Here is a 25,146-nt window from a genome sequence, read left to right as displayed (position 1 = left end):
AAAAACCCCAAAACATTATCTAATAAGTGTTTTTTAAGGAATTAAGAAGTACAGTAAGAACTAATGTTATTCATCAGTAAATGTATGCTAGATACTGTTTAAGACCTTCAATTGAATTACCCTATTTGATCCTCAGACACAGATATTAAATGTTCAGTAAGTCTCTGCCATTATTATCATCAATTATTATTATTTCTAATTTCTCTTTTACTGACACCTGAGTTATAGAGGGGTAAAAAGCAAGATGGTGCTTTTAGAAGAGGGAATTTAAAACAAGAAAACAGGAAAGGGTCCAAGGCACTAACTCTGTATTTTGGCCCTGGGCTCAGTCAATTTCTGTTGCAGCCATGAGGGAAATCTCTTGTAAATATCAGTTCAACCAGGAAAATTTATTTTTGCTCTGCAATATGGTCTTGCCGAATCTCCTGCTAATTTCAAGAGCTTGGAATGTCTAAGGATTTTCCAAGCAAAAGCAATCTTGACCTGAGGCTCTGACTCATTTAAATATATTTGTTATATACAAAGTCTATACATGTATTAGGGAAATATTTCTTATTTCCTACAACATATAAAGAAAATGTGCATTTGCTCTGATATGAAAGAAAATGGGATTAAGTTTCTTCTTTCTCTATGTCATCTATTATCCTTCAATCATCTTTCTCAAGCAATGAGACTATTCTTTCCTTGTACTTCATGCTCCAAACATAGCTTCTTTGTTATGAATAACAGTAAAAAGAAGTAATAATAGTATTATCTCTTAGAATAATAAATACTCCTTCAAACGATCAGGTCTTTATCATTGTAAAAAAATTTACAAATTCAAAAATTGGATGAAATAACTAAATCGATAAATGCCAGAAGTTGCCACACAAAGTACAGTGTCCTTCAAACACAACTTTTCACATGACCCCTGAGCTAACAAATTTAAACAGAGAGGAATTTCCCTTTTAAAGAGCCATCCTTTAAGTGATAAGTGGAAGTAAGAATATCAGGACTTGTAAACATCAGGGACCCACTACAGCAATGTTGCTAGAAGCCAAAGAACATTGCTTTCCTTCACAGTGACCTTGTTGAACATCCAGGAAAATGTTGCCAAAATGTTCATAACCAGATGACATTAAAACTGTATATTACTCATGGCAATGAGTCACTCAGGGGGAAAATGTTGACAAATATGATAATTCCACAACAGTCCATTTGCCTTCAGCATTTTGCATGGAAGAAGTCTATAAGCCCAATTAGAACTTGGTATACATAACTGTGCTGTATATTTTTATTTTAAATGTAGGACTCACTTTCATAATTCTAACCATCTCTCCCTGAATATATTGTATATTGTGACAGCAATCAGCGGCAAGAATGTAGTTTTTTCTTCCAATCAAAGGTATCCTTTATAAGTAGATATCTCATACCAATGGCTTGAGAATGGTTTGAAGGTTTCAAGCAATATCTCAACTAACTTCCAGTACCAGAGTGTGCACCCTAGAACTCTCTAGTCTAGGATTTATAGCTTAGAGCAACAGTGTCAAATCGTTCCTCTAGGTTTAGATCATAAACACAAACCAAAAGTCTCAAGCAGTGTACACTGAGGGCATCATTTAGAGTGAATGTTGTTTAGAAGAATGTTGTGAAGCATCTGGGATAATAGTCAAAGCATCATTATGGTGGTAAGAGTAAAATGTTGTGAGTCATGCCATAAGCACTAGGATTTCTTGGCCAATTTATGAACAGCTCTGCTCTGTAGAAGATATTTCATTGGAGTAATAAACAACTAGTGTCTCAGAGATATGTGGCTTTTCTGACTGACAGCACAAGCCCAGAAAGTTTCTTATAATGTACAAGTCAAAAACTGCTGAATGTTATGAAAACTGAAATCATGGAGAATGCCTTTTCCTTTGGAAAATGATGTGGTTTATCAATGGTTGACTTTGTCTACCAAATAAAAATATGGTAGAAAATAATTGGCTCAAGGAGGACTTGAAGGTCAAGCTCTCTGGGAATGGAGATCTCATAGCTCCCTGAACCCTAGTTTGAGTGGTATGAATACCAAAAGAAATAGAAATGGCAGACTATGAAGATAACATTTGTACCTGATCTTATTTTAGAGGGCATTACATCTCAGAAAATCAATCAGTAAGAAACACTGGAAATTAAATTTCTTGTATTCACAATTCAAGCAATAAGATTCTTAATAAGCTAAAAGTTTTAAAAATATATACAGTTAAACTTTGCCTTTGAGATCTAACATTTGAAAAAGATGTGCCGTTTTTGATCATTAGATTGCATTATATTGGAGATGCTAGCCAGTTCAGTAAGGCAAGAAAAAGAAATATAAGGTACAAAAATGAGAATGAAAAAAACCCCTCCTTATTAGCAGATACATCATTTTACATGCAGTTAAGCTAAAGTAATACATATATAAAACCATTGGAATTAACAAAAAAGCTTCTTAAAATTTTGTACATACAAACTCAATGTACAAAATCCAATTGTATTTCTATATGCCAACAATAAGGAACTAAAAAATTATGGTATTTTAAAAAAAGATAAATTTTGTAACAGTGTAATTTAAAGTACCCAGGATTATCTAAGAAATCATGGACAAGACTTCCACACAGAAAATTCTAAACCATTATTGAGAAATAGTAAGAGGCTAAATTAATGAGAAGGTATAACACATTCATGGATTGGAATATGCAGTTTTTACTTTTTTAATTTAAAAATTTTTTCTCAATATTTTAAATATATCAATTTTCCCCAAATTACACTACCAAGGAAAATCCCTAATTTTTATGTGGATTTTGATAAGTCAGTTCTAAAATTTATAAAGGAAATACAAACTGCCAAGAATAATCAAGATATACTTAATAAAAATATGCTGGGAGGAATTGTTCTAGCAGGTATCAAAAAATATATATATATATATTTTTGAATTGTATTTATTTTTTTTAAACAGCAGATTCTTATTACTTATCTATTTTATACATATTGGAGTATATATGTCAATCCCAATCTCCCAATTCATCCCAGCACCACCACCACCCAGCCCCTGCTTTCTCCCCTTGGTGTCCATACATTTGTTCTCTACATTTGTGTCTCTATTTCTGCCTTGCAAACTGCTCCATCTGTACCATTTTTCTAGATTCCACATATATACCTTAATATATGATATTTGTCTTTCTTTTTCTGACTTACTCACTCTGTATGACAGCCTCTAGGTCCATCCACGTTTCTACAAATGACCCAATTTCATTCCTTTTTTATGGCTGAGTAATATTCCATTGCATATATGTACCACATCTTCTTTATCCATTTGTCTGTTGATGGGAATTAAAGTTGTTTCCATGACCTGGATAGTATAAATAGTGCTGCAATGAACTATTTGCAGCATGTGTCTTTTTGAATTATGGTTTTCTCTGGGTATATGCCCAGTAGTGGGATTGCTGGGTCATATGGTAATTCATTTTTAGTTTTTTAAAGAACCTCCATACTGTTCTCCATAGTGGCTGTATCAATTTAGATTCCCAAAAACAGTGCAAGAGTGTTCCCTTTTCTCTACACCTTCTCCAGAATTTGTTGTCTGTAGATTTGCTTATGATGCCAATTCTGACTGGTGTGAGGTGATAACTCATGGTAGTTTTGATTTGCATTTCTCTAATAATTAGTGATATTGAGCAGCTTTTCATGTTCCTCTTGGCCATCTTCATGTCTTCTTTGGAGAAATGCCTATTTAGGTCTTCTGCCTACTTTTGGATTGAGCTGCATGAGCTGTTTATATATGTTGGAGGTTAATCCTTTGTCTGTTGATTCATTTGCAAATATTTTCTCCCACTCTTAGGGTTGTCTTTTCATCTTGTTTATAGTTTCCTTTGATGTGCAAAAGCTTTTAAGTTTCATTAAGTCTCATTTGTTTATTTTTGTTTTTATTTCCATTTCTCTAGGAGGTGGGTCAAAAAAGATCTTGGTGTGATTTATATCAAAGAGTGTTCTTCCTATGTTTTCCTTTAAGAGTTTTATAGTGTCCAGTCTTACATTTAGGTCTTTAATCAATTTTGAGTTTATTTTTGTGTATGGTGTTAAGGAGTGTTCTAATTTCATTCTTTCAAATGTAGCTGTCCAGTTTTCTCAGCACTACTTATTGAAGAGACTCTCTTTTCTCCATTGTATGTCCTTGCCTCCTTTGTCATAGATTAGTTGACCGTAGGTGCATTGGTTTATCTCTGGGCTTTCTATCCTGTTCCATTGATCTATATTTCTGTTTTTGTACCAGTACCATATTATCTTGATTACTCTAGCTTTGTCTGAAGTCAGGGAGTCTGATTCTTCCAACTCCATTTTTTTCCCTCAAGATTGCTTTACCTATTTTGGGCCTTTTGTGTCTTCATACAAATTTTAAGATTTTTTTGTTCTGTTTCTGTAAAAAATGCCATTGGTAATTTGATAGGGATTGCACTGAATCTGTAGATTGCTTTGGGTAATATAGTCATTTTCACAATATTGATTCTTCCGGTCCAAGAACATTGTATATCTCTCCATCTCTTCATGTCATCTTTGATTTCTTTCATCAGTGTCTTATAGTTTTCTGAGTACAGGTCTTTCACCTCCTTAGGTAGGTTTATTCCTAGGTCTTTTATTCCTTTTGTTGCAATGGTAAAGGGGAGTGTTTCCTTAATTTCACTTTCAGATTTTTCATCATTAGTGTATAGGAATGCAAGAGATTTCTCTGCATTAATTTTGATTCCTGCAACTTTACCAAATTCAATGATTAGCTCTCCTAGTTTTCTGGTGGCATCTTTAAGATTATCTATGTATGTCATCTGCAAACAGTGACAGTTTTACTTCTTCTTTTCCAATTTGTTTTCCTTTTATTTCTTCTTCTTCTCTGATTGCCGTGGCTAGGACTTCCAGAACTATGTTGAATAATAGTGGTGAGAGTGGACATCTTTGTCATGTTTCTGATCTTAGAGGAAATGCTTTCACTTTTTCACCTCTGAGAATGATGTCTGCTGTTGATTTCTCATAAGTGGCCTTTATTATTGAGGTAGCTTCCCTCTATACCTGCTTTCTAGAGAGTTTTTATTAGTGGGTGTTGAATTTTGTTAAAAGTTTTTCTGCATCTCTTGAAAAGATCATATGGTTTTTATTCTTCAGTTTGTTAATACGGTGTATCACCTTGATTGATTTGCATATATTGAGGAATACTTCCATCCCTGGGATATATCCTGCTTGATCATGGTGTATGATCCTTTTAATGTGCCTTTGGATTCTGTTTGCTAGTATTTTGTTGAGGATTTTTGCATCTATATTCATCAGTGATATTGGTCTGTAATTTTCTTTTTTTGTAGTATCTTTGGCTGGCTTTGGTATCAGGGTGATGGTGGCCTCATAGAATGAGCTTGGGAGTGTTCCTTCCTCTGCAATTTTTTGGAAGAGTTTGAGAAGTATGGGTGTTAGCTCTCCTCTAAATGTTTGATAGAATTCACCTGTGAAGCCATCTGGTCCTGGAATTTTGTTTGTTGGAAGATTTTTAACCACAGTTTCAATTTCATTACTTGTGATTTGTCTGTTCATATTTTCTATTTCTTCCTGATTCAGTCTTAGAAGGTTATACCTTTCTAAGAATTTGTCTATTTCTTCCAGGTTGTCCATTTTATTGACATAGTGTCTTGTAATAGTCTCTTATATGCTTTTTTTTCCAGTGAGGTCTGTTGTAACTTCTCATTTTTCATTTCTAGTTTTATTGACCTGAGTCCTCTGCCTCTTTTTCTTGATGAGTCTGGCTAACGGTTTATCAGTTTTATTTATCTTCTCACAGAACCAGATTTTAGTTTTATTGATCTTTGCTATTGTTTCCTTTGTTTCTCTTTCATTTATTTTTGCTCTGATATTTATGATTTCTTTCCTTCTACTCACTTTGTGTTTATTTATTTTTCTTTCTCTAGTTCCTTTAGGTGTAACGTTAGATTGTTTATTTGAGATTTTTCTTGTTTCTTGAGTAGGATTGTATTGCTCTAAACTTCCCTCTTAGACCTGCTTTTGCTGCATCCCATAGGTTTTGGGTCATCGTGTTTTCATTGTCATTTGTCTCTAGGTATTTTTGGATTTCCTCTTTGATTTCTTCAGTGATCTCTTGATTATTTAGTAACATATTGTTTAACCTCCACATGTTTGTATTTTTTACGGTTTTTTTTCCCTGTAAAGGTTTTCTAATCTCATAGCACTATGGTTGGAAAAGATGTTTGATATGATTTCAATTTTCTTTAATTTACCAAGGCTTGATCTGTGACCCAAGTTATGATCTATCCTGAAGAATGTTCCATGAGCATTTGAGAAGAAAGTGTATTCTGTTGTTTTTGGATGGCATGTCCTAGAAATAACAATTAAGTCCATCTTGTTTAATGTATCATTTAAAGCTTGTGTTTCCTTATTTATTTTCATTTTGGATGATATGTCCATTGGTGAAAGTGGGGTGTTAAAGTCCTGTACTATGATTGTGTTACTGTCTATTTCCCCTTTTATGGCTGTTAGCATTTGTCTTATGTAATGAGGTGCTCCTATGTTGGGTGCATAAATATTTACAATTGTTATATCTTCTTCTTCGAGTGATTCATTGATCATTATGTAGTGTCCTTCCTTGTCTCATGTAACATCCTTTATTTTAAACTCTATTTTGTCTGATATGGGTATTGCTACTCCAGCTTTCTTTTGATTTCCATTTGCATGGAATACCTTTTTCCATCCCCTCACTTTCAGCCTGTATGTGTCCCTAGGTCTGAAGTGGGTCTCTTGTAGACAGCATATATATGGGTCTTGTTTTTGTATCCATTCAGTGAGGCTGTGTCTTTTGGTTGGAACATTTAATCCATTCACATTTAAGGTATTTATCAATATGTATGTTCCTATTACCCTTTTCTTAATTGTTTTGGGTTTGTTTTTGTAGGTCCTTTTCTTCTCTTGTGTCTCCAACTTAGAGAAGTCCCTTTAACATTTGTTGTAGGGCTGGTTTTGTGGTGCTGAATTCCCTAGCTTTTGATTGTCTGTGAAGATTTTGATTTCTCCATCAAATCTGAATGAGATTATTGCCAGGGAGAGTAATCTTGGTTGTAGGTTCTTCCCTTTCATCACTTTAAATATATCATGCCACTCCCTTCTGGGTTGTAGAGTTTCTGCTGAGAAATCAGCTGTTAACCTTATGGGAGTTTCCTTGTATGTTATTTGTGGTTTTTCCCTTGTTGCTTTTAATAATTTTTCTTTGTCTTTAATTTTTGTTAATTTGATTACTATGTGTCTCAGTGTGTTTCTCCTTGGGTTTATCCTGCCTGGGACTCTCTGCACTTCCTATATTTGGGTGGCTCTTTCCTTTCCCATGTCTGGGAATTTTTTGACTATAATCTCTTCAAATATTTTCTCGGGTTCTTTCTCTCTCTCTTTTCCTTCTGGTACCCTTATAATGTGAATATAGGTACATTTAATGTTGTCCCAGAGGTCTATTAGGCTGTCTTCATTTCTGTTCATTCTTTTTTCTTTATTCTGTTCCATAGCAGTGAATTCCACCATTCTGTCTTCCAGATCACTTATCCATTCTCTGCCTCAGTTATTCTGCTATTTATTCCTTATAGTTTATTTTTCATTTCAGTTCTTGTATTGTTCATCTCTTTTTGTTTGTTCTTTAATTCTTCTATGTCATTGTTAAACATTTCTTGCATCTTCTTGATCTTTGCCTCCATTCTTTTTCTGAGGTCCTGGATCATCTTCACTATCATTATTCTGAAATCTTGAATTGGAAGGTTTCCTATCTCCACTTCATTTAGTTGTTTTTCTGGGGTTTTATCTTGTTCCTTCATCTGGTACATAGTACTCTGCCTTTTCATTTTGTCTGTCCTTCTGTGAATGTGGTTTTCCTTCCACAGGCTGCAAGATTGTAGTTCTTCTTGATTCTGCTGTCTGCCCTCTGGAGGATGAGGCTATCTAAGAGGTTTGTGCAAGCTCCTTGATGGGAGGGACTGGTGGTGGGTGGAGGTGGGTGTTGCTCTGGTGGGTAGATCTCATTAAAACTTTAATCCACTTGTTTGCTGATGCGTGGGGCTGAGTTTCCTCCCTGTTGGTTGTTTGGCCTGAGGAAACCCAGCACTGGAGGCTACAGGCTCTTTGATGGGGCTCAGGGTGGACTCTGGGAGGGCTTATGCCATGGAGTATTTCTCAGAACTTTTGCTGCCAGTGCCCTTGTCCCTGTGGTGAGCCACAGCCACCCCCTGCCTTTGCAGGAGACCCTCCAGCACTAGCAGGTAGGTCTGGTTCAGTCTCCTCTGGGGTCACTGCTACTTCCCCCAGGCCCTGATGTGTGTGTGTGTGTCCTCCAAGAGTGGAGTCTCTCTTTTCCCCAGTCCTGTCAAGGTTCTGCAATCAAATCCTGCTAGCCTTTAAAGTCTGATTCTCTGGGAATTCCTCCTCCTGTTGCCAGACCCCCAGGTTGGGAAGCCTGATATGGGGTCCAGAACCTCCACTCCAGTGGGTAGACTTCTGTGGTATAATTGTTTGATGATCATTCAGCAGCCAGTCCTGATTCCAGTGCTCTCACAAGAGGGAGTGAGCATATATCCTTCTGCTCTGCCATCCTGAAGCAATCTTCAAAACATATTTTTAAGTTATAGTAATAATGGGAGTGAGGTACTTGTGCAGGGATGGTCAAATTGACCAATCAGAATTAACTTCATAGAAACAGACCTTCACATACAATAGTATTTCATTTTGATACAGTGGGGCAGCATGGTCTTTTCTATAAACTGTACTGAGAAAACTATACATTCATGGGGGGGGAGGGATACAATGACACCTACCTCAAAGATTACATCAAAAAAATCAACTACAGAAGGATTAAAGGCATAAAAGAAGAAGGTAAAATCTGTTAAGCTTTTAGAATATAGAATATCTTTATGACCCCAAAGTAAGTATGGCTTTCTTAAGTAAGATATAAAAAACATTGGCACTCTTTAACTGTGTATGTGCTTCTATGTGTGAAAATTATCTAAATACATGTGACTAAATACCCTTTGGGTGGAAAATAAAATGGGGACTTATGAAATACCTACAACTCAATGAAAGTAGAGCATGACAAATCAAGAACACTGAGACTATCTAAAAGAATCTCCGAATTTTAATCATTTTAAGTCAGAAGAGTAGAAATGTTAAATAGCAAGAACTCAACACAAAAGTTAGAAAAAATGCATTTTTTGTAAATTTTATAAATACCATAAAATAAGAAAAGACAAAAGAAGAAATCAGTGAACTAAAGAACCAAATAATAGAAAATATCAAAATCTAGAACTGTTTCTTTGAAAGTATCAACAATATAGACAAAAGCCCAGAAAAACAGATCAATTAGAAGAATGTAGATTCAAATAAGCATACTACAGAATGAAAGGGAAAATAACAGGTATACAATTTTTAAAAATATATTGAACAAGTATACATTCAAACTACCTGAAATGGATAATTTTCTAGGAAAATATAAAATGAAAACATAGAGGATGAAAAATTGTTTTTCAATTTATATAGGCTAATACATTTTAGTGAAATTTAATTTAATTAAAAACCTCCCAAATCCCAGGTCCTGGAAGCTAACAGATGAATTCTGCCTGCCTTTGAAAAAGATTGATAAACCCTCTTGTCGACAAGTTTTTCCAGAAAGGAGAAAGTGGGTGAGTTGTCCAAGTAATTTTTTAATATCAGAGTAACTAGAAAAAGCCATTTGATAAAAACTGACCATCAGCTCGACTTCTTTGATTCTGCCTGAGAGACTTTGGTAAGGTTATAGTTGCCAACAGAAACCATACATTTTATTTAGGGATTTAAAGGAAAACCTTTCAATAACAGGAAGACTGATGACACAAACACTTTGAAAATATAATTTACTAAACTGGACATTATATTGTATTATACATATGAAGGTGAACACTAAAGTATAATTATAAGACCTTTACTTTGGAAAACTAAGAATACAATAGTAGATATATTGGGGTGGAAGTCCTTTCTTGTCATGTTTATAACTATTCCATTACAAAGGAATTGTATCTTGGTAATTTTTTTTCAATCATCCTCTGACGTGTTAGATTTTTTCTTTTAATCTAAAATGTTTGTATGGCTTAATTTGTATATCTATTTATTGAAAACTACATTTACTTATTTTATTTATTAGAAAATTAAAGATTATCTAATTTTAAATATGCATCCCAGGACTATGATCATTTTTTTCTCTAAAATCTCAATAATTTCATTTTATAGTGTCACAGTTATATACATGTATTAGTTTAACTATGTAGTTAAAGCATTCATAATATTAAGCAGGTAGAGGGAATGAACTAAAGCACCAGTTCTCAAGTATGGTTTGAGGACTCCAGAAGTTCCCAGATACCATTTCAGAGAGTTTATGAAGCCAAAGCTATTTTCATAATAATATGAGGGTATTATTTGCTTTTTTCCACTGCACTAATATTTGCAATGATGGTCCAAAGCAAAAAGGGATAAAGCAGCTAGAGTCTTAGCACAAATCAAACAATGGCAACAAACTATATACATGGTTATTACATTCATCACTACCATGTATGCATATTAAAGTGCTAGCTTTGCTTAATATCCTTGATGAAACAATAAAAAAGTATTCATTTTAATTTTATTAAACCTTGACCCATAGGTACACCTCTTTAATATCATGTGTGATTAACTGGGAAGTACCCACAGAACTTGCCTGCCGCTCACTCAGGCATGAGAGCTATCTCAAGGAAAGCAGTTGTGCCATTATTTGAGTTACAAGCTAAAACTGTCCCATTTTTCATTGAACACAATTTGTACTTGATAGAACAACAGAAAGACAAGCTATGGTTGTCAGACTTAGATTTTGGCAGACATTTTCTCAAAAATGAACAAAGTGAACCTGTCAATTCAAGGAACATAACTGACATCATTTGTTCCTAATGGTAAGATTTGAACTTTCAAATGAAAATTAGAATTTTGGTACTTTGACATCTTCTCAACACTTATAGTCTTTCCTGATGATATGGGTGGTAATTATATGATATGGATTTTTTTACATATTATAGAATTAAATGTATCAACATCTGGAAGATTTTCATTAGTGAGTGAGTATTTTTAAGTGACCCATGTGTGATGTTACAGCATCACACATGGGCAAATGATCTATTCAAACAGTAAGATAGACCAATGGATTTTAATGTAAATGAGCGTGAAAAATTGGCATCGTTTCAGATTCCACATTGCAACTAAGCTTTAGGAAACTACTACTTGTCAAGTTTTATTAGAGTATCAAAGAAGAATATCTACAATAAGCTGACAAAGCTATTAGAATATTCCTTGTTTTTCCAGCCACATATGTGTTTGAGGCCAGAATTTCTTACTGTATGTCCAATAAAACAACACATTGCAACAAATTGAATGCAGAATGTGAGAATTCAAATGTCTCCATTAAGCCTAATATTAAAGAGATTTGCAAATTTAAAACAATGCCACTCACCCTTCTCACTATTGTTTTAGAAAATATAGTTATCTTTTATAAAAATATATATCATAAGATACATATGTTAGTGTGAAATGGATTTTTATTATCATTTCAAATAAATTAATGAATAGTTTTTAAAGTTCTCAATTTTAATTTCAAATATGGTAGCTATTGATATATGGTAATATAACAATAAAAAGAAGCTCTCTGAAATACTCAATAATTTTTAACAGTGTAAAGAGCTCTAGAGACCAAATAGTTTGAGAACCCTTGAACTTGATATACACATAGTAACAGGCTATATTTTTAAAACAAAATAATAAAAGAACAAAAGCCACAAAATGGAACAATATTTTGAATGCATCTGTAATCAAAATAATGATATATAATTATATAACATATATTGTTTAATTATTTAATATAATAATTAAAATATATGACTATATAATATATGATGTTATTAACTAAATTATTAATTAATTAAATTATTATTGGTGAAATACTACATTTTCTAAGGTGTATGTACTTTACAGTTATTTTAGACTGGGTTCCTACTAAAGTAAAGGAAGTGGGAGAAGGGTTTCAGAAAAAGGAATTAGGAACACTGAACACCTATAATCTTTTTAGGGAGATTGCAAACAGATCTCCAAGTGTATTATCAGCCTAATGAAGAAAATATCAGGGAATAAAGAAATACAAAGCTTTCATTTTCCTGTTTAAGAGTGGTCAACCTTTGATAAATTCAACTTTTTCTGGAATCTATAGAAGTTAGCGTCATTGGATTACAAGCCTTGTAAGCTTTACATAAGTGCCTCTCTAAATTTCCCCAGTGCTCTGTGGTAGCTTGAACACTAAGTACCTACAGCTGCTTATTCCCTCTTTGATATGCACTGTCCATATCTGTGTCCCTTCAATAAGCAACCTGGGTGCTTTAACTTCTCTTAGTTTATCACAACTGTTACAAAAATTTAATTGAGTAATTTGAAGGTCTAATTGGCTTTATTACATGATTCATAAATAGGGCAGCATCTCATTTGGCAAACAGAGGGATACTCCAAGGGGTTACACATCATGGAAGTCTTTTATATTAGGGAGGGCAGGACGAGGAAAGGAAATCATCAGTAGGGAAACAATGCAAGTTCTTTGGAGGAAAGTAAAAATTCAGGTGATGACAGCTTCTCATTGGCTGAGCTGCAGCATTTTCCATTGGCTGGGCTTGATGCTGGGCAAAAAAGAAGTCTTTCTTCCTCCTGCTGAGGTAGTAAAGGAGTTGCACTTCCTGTTTAGAAGTGCAAGGTACCCTCTCTTCCTGTTGGGGTCAATAACTGACAGTTTCCTGTTGGGCTAATTGACCAAGAGTGGTAGGGCATGAGAGCTCCTGCTACGGCCTTCCCAACTCCAAGTTTAGTTGAGGTTTTTAAATACAGCTCAATGACTAAATAAGTTGGTGTTACTCAGAAATCCCTTTACAATCTTGAACTGTAATATAAATGGAAAAATAAAATTCAATTCCTAAAATATCTACAGAAAAAAATACCACCACCAGAAAAATCTTTTCTATGATTTTTATAGGGATTTATGAATTTCTATAGCTTGTGCTAATAAATGTATATATGGAGTCAATAAGATAAATCAACTAAATATGAAGATTTTAACAACAGGGGTGTGTCTTTGAGAGGATCTAATAGTTTTCTTCCCATCTGAGCTCTACCTCTCATGAGAATGAGAACTAAAACAGCACAACCATCAGATGGAAACCAAATGATCTCTGTATTAGTGATTAATGTGGAAGAAGGACAGCTCAGCCTAAGACCAATGGGCCTACCAATTCAGTCTCCAACATAGACCTTGGGACAGTCCCTCAGAGGGAAAGTTCCAGTCACCAGGACACACCTACCCATGTTACTTCCACCCACCACTAGAGAAGAAAGCCCCCAACTTGGTGTTTTTGACAGATTAGTTCCATCTAAGGGAGAAATATGGAACAATGGCTTCCAATGGTATTCTCCACCTGTATCTCACTCCAACTCCAAGTAGAGTATGAAGGCATGGGACAGGAGAGGCAAATTGTTTAAGGGAGATCACTCCCCAGGGAGCCTAGAATAATGCAAGGACTCTATAGTGATATAGACCAGGTTTCGTGGCCCTCCCCAATCAGTAGAAATTGATAAGAGGCCAGTCAAGAAATTCAGGTAAGGCCTTATTGGGATCCTGCAGCCATAGGAGGGAGGAAAAACAAGTAATGTAACATGTTCCCTTGATCACTACCCAAAGTGGGGGGCGAGCTGGTTTTCCTTATATGGATTGAGGGTAGGGTGTGTCAGAGGGGCGGCAGAGGAGTGTTTTAGGTGGTTGGCCCACTCCTTTGGTGGTGTCGAGTGCAGCCGGCATGCGTAGTACCCTGCGTTTGCTCCTGGCTCTTCAGAAGTGGCAGTTGGGTTTGTTTGTTTTTTCTTTTTGTATCTTTTTGTCCAGAATTTGCCCCAACTGCTCATGCACACAGTTTCTTTTAGTCCTATATAATTACTTTGTATTTTGTTGCTTGAGGAGACTTCTATCCAGGTGCAAGCCTTTCAGCAAAGGGTCTCAGGTCCCAGCCTGTCTCAATAGGAACTATGATACTTAATGGTAATGAAAGCAAACATTCATTTAATGATTATTATACCAGGAACTATTTTAAGTATATTAACATATTTTCATATTTAATCCTCACTTCAAACTTACTTTTATTTTTATATATGATTGAACCAAATGACAGAGAGGTTAAGTAATATTCTGAAGGAATCCAAACTGTTAAATGGACGGTTTGGGTATTGAATCTTAACTGCAAATTGACCAGACATCTCTGTACTGATAGAATTATTTTTTAAATTTTAACTCACAGGTAGGAAAAGAAAGTAGTCTTGAAATTTATCAATAATATATTTTTTCATTTTGCAATTGCTGTAGTAGCTGAAATGTGGCACAGAATGTAGAGAGTGCACATATGTTTAAATTTTACCATGGGGAACATAGTATCGATCATGCTTCAGTAACAGTACCACAATAGTCATGTTGTTTTCATGATATAAAATCAGATTTTCTTGCGGATTGTGTTTTAGGAAAATAGACTACCCTTCTTTTTATGTGGAGAAAGAGTTTTTAACAAGGCAACTCCTCACTTCTGATGCCTCCCCCCCTCCAACTAGCAGCTCAGAAGATAACAAAGGAGCCTGAGAGGCAGTCCTCAGCCAGATGCACATTCTTCCCCTTTGGAGATGATGAAGCCAAGCAGAGAAAGCACAGTGAATCATAGTGTTTCTTGCCCACACGGTCATTGCCATGGCAACTACAGTTGCCAGGTGGAGAATTTTATCATACATCATAATTGCTATGTCCATTTCCAGCAGATTAGAAAGAAAATGTCCATAATTATGACCTGAATTACAATACTCTAAAGTAACTAACAGAGTATTGACAGCATAACCAATAATAAACTATAATTATGTGATATTTATTGCCATAAAAACTGTGTGTATTTAGACATAAGAATACTCAATATTATAAATAATACTTCTCATTAGATATATTTAATATCTTGATGTGTTACCTCAGTTAGTGATGTGTTGCACACCTGCAAAAATGATGCCTTTAAGATTTTAATATCCTTTAAATAAAGAAAGAAACCACAACAATTTTAATACTTTGGAAGAGTAGGATACTTATATGTAGTTTCCCTGGAACAATATAATATGGAAAAGGTATTATTGAATCCACTAGAGAAGACATTGGCTAGGAGTACTGTATATCCATTTGTTAAATGTGTCTAAAATTTGCTAAAATAAGAAACTCAGAAATAAATATCAAAGAAGTAAATAATAATCCACTTGCTCTATTAAAAATATTAAAGGAAACTAGAGTTTATATTGTCTTCCTATTGAAGGTCTGAGCTATTTTAAATGATTTTTTTTTCAAACTTTATTGCCTTCTTTCATCTACTAATATATCTGTATCAGGGCTTCCCTGGTGGCGCAGTGGTTGAGAGTCCGCCTGCCAATGCAGGGGACACGGGTTCGTGACCCGGTCCAGGAAGATCCCACATGCCGTGGAGCAGCTGGGCCCATGAGCCATGGCCGCTGAGCCTGTGCATCTGGATCCTATGCTCCGCAATGGGAGAGGCCACAACAGTGAGAGGCCCGCATACTGCAAAAAAAAAAAAAAAAAAAAAGACTATGGGGCAAATCCCTGTGCTCATTTCTCTGTGTCCTCCCATTTCTTGGTCCAGGGTAGAGACAGTCTCACTGATTGTGCAGAAGAGTGAAGAAACTAAAGTCCCAGTTTTCTAGCCAGAAAACAGAAGGCCTCAGGAACCGACAGTGTCAGTGAGATCACAAGAGCAGGGAGATCAAGAGAGTGATCTCATAGGACTGTGCATGAAATTCTGGTATCGCCTCTGAGTTTGAGAATGAACCACAGGGTAGAACACTGCTCCCATTCAGACTGGCAGCTGGCTGGTGCAAAAATGGGGCTTCAAAAACTACTCCAATTATTTGAAAACTAAAAACCTTAAAACAGCTGTTATAACCATGCTCCAAGATAAAAGGGCAGACATTTTTTTCAATGAATAGGAAGCTAGAAAATTACAGGAAAAAAATATAAAGAAGAAACATGAAAATTTTATAGTTTAAAAATACAATAGCTGAAATTTAAAATTCATTGGATGGGTTGAATTGCAGCAAAATAGAGATAAGAGAGGAAAGAATTAGCAAATGTGATGATGTAAATTATTTGGCTGTGCAAAAGAGAGAAATAAAATTTAAAAAGAGAGCCTTAAGTACCTGTAGGATAATACCAAAAGAATTAGCATTCATGCTATCATAGTTCCAAAAATAGAGAAGAGTGCAAGGCAGAAAAAAAAAATATGTGAAGAAATGTTAACTGAAAACTCTCAAGTTTATCAAAAGTATCAAATTAAAACAAATCTGGACTTACATAAGGAAAGGTTTTAATTAGAAAGAGTATTGAAATAGGGAGAATGAGCTGATCTCAGAAATCTGTGATGTCTCAAGATCTTACAGAAAATATATTTTCTTTTATAGGGTAAAGAAGGAGGCTGGCACAAATAAGCAAAATATTTGGAAGGGCAGCTGGACAAGCAAAGGGAAATGACCAGGGGGTGTCTAACAGGAATAGTCTTGCTGTGGTCAGCTGTAACCCAGGAGAAGGTGCTACAGGTCCACCTTTCACTTTTGTGGGTGGTGGACTCAGGATGGAGGGCCAGCAGAGTTCAGGGCCTGTAAGAAAGAGAGAAGCTGGACTAAAGTTTGGTCAAGACAAAGCAGAGGGTGGGAAATAGGCAATTGGGAGCACTTGGTCAAAGGACATACACTTAAGAGAATTCAGAATCTCAGCAAATTTGAAAAAGGATACACTCAAAGAAATCTATCTTGGACACATGTTCCAACTGCTGGCAACTAAAGGCAAAGAAAAATCTTGATTGTGATCAGAGAAGAACAATGCATTACGTATAGCTAAACATATGGCATCATGAAAAAGGCAGGACTCAGAGATAGCCAGACACTAGGAGTGAAGGAACAATATGACTGAATATTTTGGCATGATGGACACTTCTGTATCCTGGTTATGGTCGTGGTTGCACAAATTAATGCATATATTAAAATTCATAGAACTGTACACCAAAAAAAGTTAATTTTCTATTTTTTTTGCATAACAATTGAAAAAGTTAGAATTTTAAGAATATAACCAAAAATTACTTCCACTCATTAGTCATTAGGGACATGCAAATTAAAACTACAATAAGATAGCACTATATACACATAGAATGAGTGAAATGAAAAAGACTAGTAATACCAGGTATTGATAAGGATGTAAAGCAACTAGAACTCATGGACACTATTGTGGGAGCATTATGTGGTACAATTACTTTGGAAAACTGTTCAGCATTATCTAGAAAAATTGAAAGTATACATATCTGAAGACCCTGCCATGTCACTTATAAAGATGTACCCAAAGAAATGGTGCACATAGGTTCCAAAAACATATTCAAGAATATGTACATCTGCACCATCCCTAAGAGTTCCAAAATTGGAAAAACACAAATACACATCAGGAATAAATATATTGTTGTTTGTCTTTACTGTGGAGTACAACACAGCAATGAAAACAAATGTGTCCTCACAGCAGTCACTCCACAGCTACATGGATGAATATTGAGTGAAATAAGCCAGACCAAAAAAGAGTAAATATGGTTTGATTCCATTTGTTTAGAGTTCAAAAACACGTAAAACTAATCCTGTACTAATTATAAGTTTAACAATGGTTACCTACATGAAAATGCTAAAAGTAAAATCAAGAAAGTGATTGGTGATTGGTGTAACAGGAAGTATACTGATCACCTCTCTAGGCAGAAGGAAGGGCTGTGATTAAGAAAGTTAGGGCTTCTACAGACTCACAGATATGGAGAACAAACTAGTAATTACCAGTGGGGAGAGGGAAGGGGGGAGAGGTAATATAGGGGTGAGGAAAAACAAAAGGGTTATTATGAGATGTTATGAAATTATGTGTGTGAAACTTTTGAAAATTATAAAGCACTATACAAAATAAAAAATTTTTCATTCAATTAAAAAAAGCTAAATAAATAAAAATAAAATGTCTGTTCACTACTAAAGGAAAGGAAAAAAGTTAGAACTTCTAGTGTTCTAGCAATATTTTATTTCTTGACCCAAGTAGAAGTTACAAAAATATTCATTTTATAGTGATTTACTAAAATGTTCTTTATAGAGTATTAATTTTCCTTTAAGTATATGATTTCACAATTTAAAAATATATTTCAAAGGGAAAGAAAAAATGGCTATATTGAAGAAAATAAGGAAATAATATTGAATAAGTTCTAGTAATGAAAGTTAAATAATAAATCTGGGCATAAGTTAGTTGGGAATAGGCACAAAGCATATATTACATGACAAAATGCAATGAAATCCTTTCATTTAGAAGGTACAATCCTTCTGATATTTATTAATTGACTCCTGAAAGAGAGGACCAAGAATGGGATCATTGCATCCCAGTCCTGTCATCCTCAAGTCAGATGATGGTCTCTATTTGTATACGTGTATGAGTGCCAGCCAACAAGCTGAGATATATGCAAGATAGAATATTGTGAGAGGGCTCAGAAACCAGTCATAACCAAGATTAGTGAATTAGGAAAGAATTCCCCATTTCCTATTACTGAAATTATTTTATAATGACTTACTAATGTTCAAATATAAATTGTACTATGAAAGATGCAGGGAAAATCCAAGGAAATGTCCAAATAGGAAATGTTGTTAGACATTCTGAGTTTCTGTGTGCCTGTGAGGGTTGTAGAACCAAGTCCTCCATTTGTCCTTAAGAATTGACCAGTGTAGGGCTTCCCTGGTGGTGCAGTGGTTGAGAGTCCGCCTGCCAATGCAGGGGACACGGGTTCGTGCCCCGGTCCGGGAAGATCCCACATGCCGCGGAGCGGCTGGGTCCGTGAGCCATGGCCGCTGAGCCTGTGCGTCCAGAGCCTGTGATCCACAGCGGGAGAGGCCACAATAGTGAGAGGCCTGTGTACCGCAAAAAAAAAAATTGACCAGTGTACCTCTTGAGGGACTGGAACTAGGTAAAACGGTCTCCTGAAGATCTGATCAACCTTGACTCTTCCCCTACAGGTCTGTGATAAAGACTATATGTGCATACAATGGAGTTTATTCAACTTAAAAAAAAGAAGGAGATCCTGCTATTTGCAACAACAAGCAGGACATCATACTAAGTGAAATAAGTCAGACTGAGAAAGACAAATACCACATGGTATCACATATGTGGAATCACAGATAGTCAAATTTATAGAAGCAGAGAGTGGAATGGTGGTTTCCAGGAGCTAGAAGGAGTGGGACACAGGGAGGTGTTGACCAAAGGCTACGAAGTTGCAGTTAAGCAAGATAAATAAGTCCTAGGGATCTGCTTACAGCATAGCTCTCATTGATAACAATACTATATAGCATACTTAAAAATATGCTCAAAGGGTACATATTTATGTTAAGTGTTCTTATCACAAAAAATAATAATAACAGTAAATAAAAGGGCAAGAGGAGACTTTTTTAGATGATGCATAAGTTTACGGTATAGATGGTGCTAATGGTTCCATTGATGTATACTTATCTCCAAACTCAACAAGTGGTATACATTAAATGTGTACAACTTTTTTGTGTGTTAAAAGAGAGAGAGAGAGAGAGAGAGACTAAAGAGTTACAAGAACTTTAATCAAACAATAAGGCTCAAATTATTTTGAAGGATAGCTCTTTTCAAACTCCCCATTTTCTCACTGTCCTAAAGTAGTTGTATTAACTGAGCATTCTTTCTGAAAGTTGTTTACAGGATGGAAGGGGATTTAGTTTTCATATACACATTCGGAGTAATATCTCCTTGTGGGAAAACTATCAATCCCATGATTGCTATTATGAAAGAAAACACAAGAACACAAGAAAATCATGCTGGTGGGTGAAGAGAAAGTGGCAGCTTGGTGGCTGAGGCCAGGTGACAGCTCCACTGTCTTGGGAAGGCTTTCTTGGTCAGCTGGATCTACTGCTATGGTCAGGCTCTTAGCTAAGGCTCCTACAAGAGCTCCACTGGGATGTGCTGTGGGCTGAAGTAGGTGCCCTGGGAGATCTGTCATCTATTAATGAGTTTCCTGGTCTGGACTTCTATCTGAATGCTTGGTAGAGTTTAGGTTCAATCTCACACAGGTAAATGAAAGGCTTGGGATTAAATCTAAAACCCTCACCTGAAATGTGGGAGAAGCCCAGATCCCAGCATCCAGAGTTAGTACAAATCTCTGTACTGTGAGGGCCCATTCCCCTGGCTTAAAAGTTTTCAATTATAAAAAGTGACTCACAGGTTCATTGCTTGTCTCAGATGCTCTGAATAGTGTGTGTTGTTGCACCAAATCCATACTTAAGGGAGAAAGAACCTCTATTATTCCCTTGATGTATTATGTTCCAATGACTGTTGGAACAGATTACCACAAAATTGGTGGCTTTAAACATCAGAGATTTATTCTCCTAAAGTTCTGCAAGCCAGTAGTCTGAAATCAGACTCACTGAGCTCACATCAATGTGTCATGAGGGCTGATTCCTTCTGGAGGTTCTAGAGAAGAATCTGTTTCCTCACCTTTCTAGCTTCCAGACGCCACATGCATTATTTGGCTCCTGACCTCTTCCTTTCGTCATGCCAGTGTCTTGCTTCTGTCTCTGACTTCTGTAGTCAGATCTGCCTCTGCCTTTCTCTTACAAGGACATTGGTGACCCATTTAGGTCTCACTAGGATAAGCAAGGGTAATGTCCTCACCTCAAAATCATTAGTCACATCAGCAAAATCACTTTTTCAATAAAAGGTAACATTCGCAGTTTCCAGGGGTTAGGACTTGGTTAACTTTGGGAACCAATATTTAGCTCACCACTAATGCAGAGGGAATTTACCTAGCTGGATCCCTACATGCATGGGGTCCCTCCCGTCCCTGCTCATGGAGTTGACCAGATGATTCCTGAAGGATGGATGGAGAGAGAGAGAAAAAGAGAGGGAGATGTGATTAACAGATATGAAAAATAGGTATATATAATACATACATATATATACACATATACATAAACTGTATATTACATGTATGCAAATAGGGAAAATAGTTTTCTTTCTTCAAAAACAAAGTTTTTAATGTTTAATTTGAAGACCATAAAGGCTTTTTCTCCTCTACCTAATCATTCCTCCTCTTAATTCACCCCGCTAAGTACTTGCTGGCAGAGTGTCAGAGACTGCCGTGTACAGCGGAGAACCATTTTTCATAATCTTGTGTGTTCAGGAATCATTTCTATGTAGTACCTTGGTTAGAGTTATGCCCATCTTAGGTGATAATGTGGTTTGGGGATTTTTGTTTCCTTTTCCCACATTTCACTGATCAGGTCCTCTGAAATGAGTGGAATTTTAGAATGAAAAATGTTGTTCATATTTTGAAGAAATAAAGTCCATGTGACTTTCTGGAGTCTTTGTCCCTGTAGCTCTCTAAGTTGTGAGGTGCCCTTTCATTCAAACTGAACTTTTGGCCCAGCCCTTGATTGTCTTAGAACTAACTTGTCCCTTGAGAAAGTGATGGAAGTGGTGCTGCTACTGGGGCTTGTGTGTTCTAACCCTGAATCCCAGGATTCTTGTCATTAAGCTCCTACCTCCTGGTCAGAATTGTTTAGCACTATGGCCAGCAACACATGCTACCAGTTATTATTCAAGTAGGTGGGTTTCTCACCTCTTCTTTCTAGTAACCCATTTCCTTCTGGGCTAAGGTCTTGATTCCCAGACATGGAAATTCTATCCCTGAAATCCAGACTCTACAGACATTCCATTACCTCTTGGTTACATGTCTACACTTGTCATCACACCTGAGATACCCCTGACTGCTTACTTTGTCTCTGAAGACATATTCAACTTCTGGATCTTGGAAATCTACAAACTGGCCCACCCTGTCATTTTCTGAGCCTCATCTGTTCTGTACCTCACAGAGGGTTATTGACCAAGACTTCTCTTTTGACATTAGGTCCTCAATATTTTTTAAACGGCAGGAATGTAAGTTTTATACTTTGGGCACTGAGGCTTTCTGCCCTCAAGGAAGAAGGGATGTGTCTGGATTGACTTTGTGTGGAATCAGGAATAGGACCAGGGTAGCAGACCAGAGGCTGGGCAAGGAGGAGCTATGGGGCAGAGGGAGACTATGCTGAAGGAAACAGGTGTGGGATCTGCCAGAATGAGCACAGCATGAATGTAAGGACCTTTGTGCTCATTTTAACCAATAACAGCGAGGATTGATAAATACTAATGGAAGATGACCCTATGTTTTGGCCAGCAAGACTGCTCATTGTCTATAATGAAGCCATTATATATAAACTTTTGTGTTAGAAAATATACCTTCAGGGACTTCCCTGGTGGTCCAGTGGTTAAGATCCGTGCTTCTACTGCAGGGGGAACAGTTTTGATCCCTGGTGAGGGACTTAAGATTCCACATGATGCATGGCGTGGCCAAAAAAAAAAAAAAAAGAGAGAGAGAGAGAGAATATACCTTCAGTATTTTCTTTCATCATTTTCCCATAAGTGTTGAAAATGGAACAAGTATTGTTACTGAGTCCAAGCTCATACTGCTTGCCTCATGACAGGCCAGTAAATTGAGAGAGATGAGTTGTTAGGGCAAGGAATAGCAACTTTATTCAGAAAGCCAGCAGACCAAGAAGATGGTGGACAAGTGTCCCAAAGAACCATCTTACCCATGTTAGAATTCAGTCTTCTTTTATACTAAAAAGGGAGGGGGTGTAGTTCGTTACTGCAAGCTTGTTAGTATCAGAATCCTTTGTTCTTGCAGTGGTAGGTCAGGTCATACTGTTCCTGTAAACCTCCAACAAGACAGGTGTTATTCTCTGTTATGCAAATTTTTATCTCTATATGAATGGAAAAGTGTTATATCTTTCCAGATCAGAGGCTTGAGAATGGGATATGCTATCTATTTCATTCTATAGGCAACTTTCTTAACTTGTAGCAAAAGCAATAGAGTACAAAGGTTAAAGTAAAATTAAAGGTTAAAGTAAAAGAAACACATCCAATATAGAGTCAAAGTTGTTCATCCCTATTACAATATCATGAGAGATTCAGGGCAAGGTGAGTCCTGACTTCATTCACCTGACTTGATTCCCTAAGTGCATCAGGAAGCATAATTATTTCTCTGCTCTAACTTATGAAGGTGTAAGGGTTATGGTAATATTTGTCAGCTTACTTTGTGAAATGCAAATTGCAACACCAATGAGCCACCACTAAAGAAAGAGAGAGTAGAGGGATTTCCCAAGCTTGGTCATGACCCAGAAAATGCAGGGATGCTGGAACTCAGGTGCCCTGGAAATTTGGTTCATAGCAGTTCAGCACTCTGAGAAGCTCTTTACTAACTACACTACTATTGCTAAGGATGACCATCTCCCCAAGTCTTCATATTGCTTGCGCTGTGCCACCAAACCTTGTGAAGATAAAGGAGGTGAGAATGTGAAGATTGATAGGGTCTATTTCAGAGTAGCCATTGAGTCACAGCTTTATATTTACAGAATCAGTTAGGGGAAGTCTGTAAAATTTCAGCATCATTGTTTCTTATGAAGAATCTAATGCGGCTCTTTATCAAGCAAAATCAGCTTTTAAATCACTCTTGTCTGTGAAACTGACTGGAAAGAGTTTTAGTAACTTGATCTTCCAAGAAGAAAATAACTTAATTAAAAGAAAAAGTGAAGTCAAGGAAAGGTGAGCTCCTTTTTCCTTAAAAGGAAAAGGAGAGTTTAAATTAGTATTTTCTTAGCAAACTCAATTTCAGAGATATAAAATCTAACTAGTGAGCCATTAAAAAAGTCAAGTTGAGAGAGCTGGCTATAATCTTGTTTAAAAAATAGATTCCTGCTTTTTCACAAACATAAACTACATCTAAAAATTTTAAATATAAAATAAAGCTATAAAAGGACTAAATATTTTTTTAAATATTAAGATAATGTAGCTTTCTTGAGTATGAATGTATGCACAAACTTGATGAAATAAAATTCACATCCATATCCATATCCATTCAGTAAAAAGCAGTTGAAACATTTCAAAGGTAAAGAATTTGGAGTATACAAATTGATGTGTTCATAATCTTAGAAACCCCCCCAAAAGTTCCTACAAATCATGAAGAAAAAGCCATCAAAACCATCAACTGAATGAAGAAATAGGCAAAGACTATGAACAAAATTTCAAAGAAGAAAAATACTGGTGGATAATGAACATAATGGAAATAATGGGAAATTGCTCAAAACCACTAGTAATCACAGAAATGGGGGGTGCAGGCATTCCTTTGAGATAGTGATTTCATTTTCACTTCCTTCATGATCCCATTTTATAAAAGTAGGTGTATTATTGTATGTGCACAGGAAAATTCATAATGATATATATCAACCACAAAAATAACAGGAGATTTGATAGATAGATAGACAGAGAGAGACAGAGATTTAAGGAATTGAGGGGATTGACTCATGTGTTTATAAAGGTTTGGTGAGTCCAAAATCTGATGAAGTAGGCTGGCAGGCTAGAAAAGCAGGGAAAAGTTGCAGTTTAAGTAGAAAGGCAATATGCTGACGGAATTATTTCTTACTAAGGGGAGGTCAGTCTTTGTTCTATTAAGGCCATTAACTGATTGGAAGAGGCCCACCCATGTTATGAAGGGTAATCTGCTTTACTCAAAGTCCATGGATTTAAATCCATGGACTTTGAGTAAAAGTTAATCTCATCCTACATGTCCACAGAAACGTTCATAATAATATTTGACCCAATACAAATAACTGGGCACTGTGGCCCAGTCAGGTTGACACATAAAATTAACCATCACACTGGGGAACTAAGATTGGGTAGGAGGGGAAATTTAACCTTCTAATGTATATAACCTCTCTGTATTTTCTAATTAAAACAGCATTGAGGAAAGTAACCAACAACTGAGACCACCCATTCTTGTTACAGGCTCCAGAGCAACCTGCTTTTCACACTTCACCACAGGCACCTCATGACCTCCTTGTCCAAAACCA

This window comes from Delphinapterus leucas, chromosome 6, assembly GCF_059928025.1.
Source record: "Delphinapterus leucas isolate spDelLeu-1000000601 "Yukka" chromosome 6, BTC_Dleu_Yukka2, whole genome shotgun sequence".
In the NCBI taxonomy this organism is placed as follows: domain Eukaryota; kingdom Metazoa; phylum Chordata; class Mammalia; order Artiodactyla; family Monodontidae; genus Delphinapterus; species Delphinapterus leucas.
Note: the sequence above shows the minus strand (reverse complement) of the source record.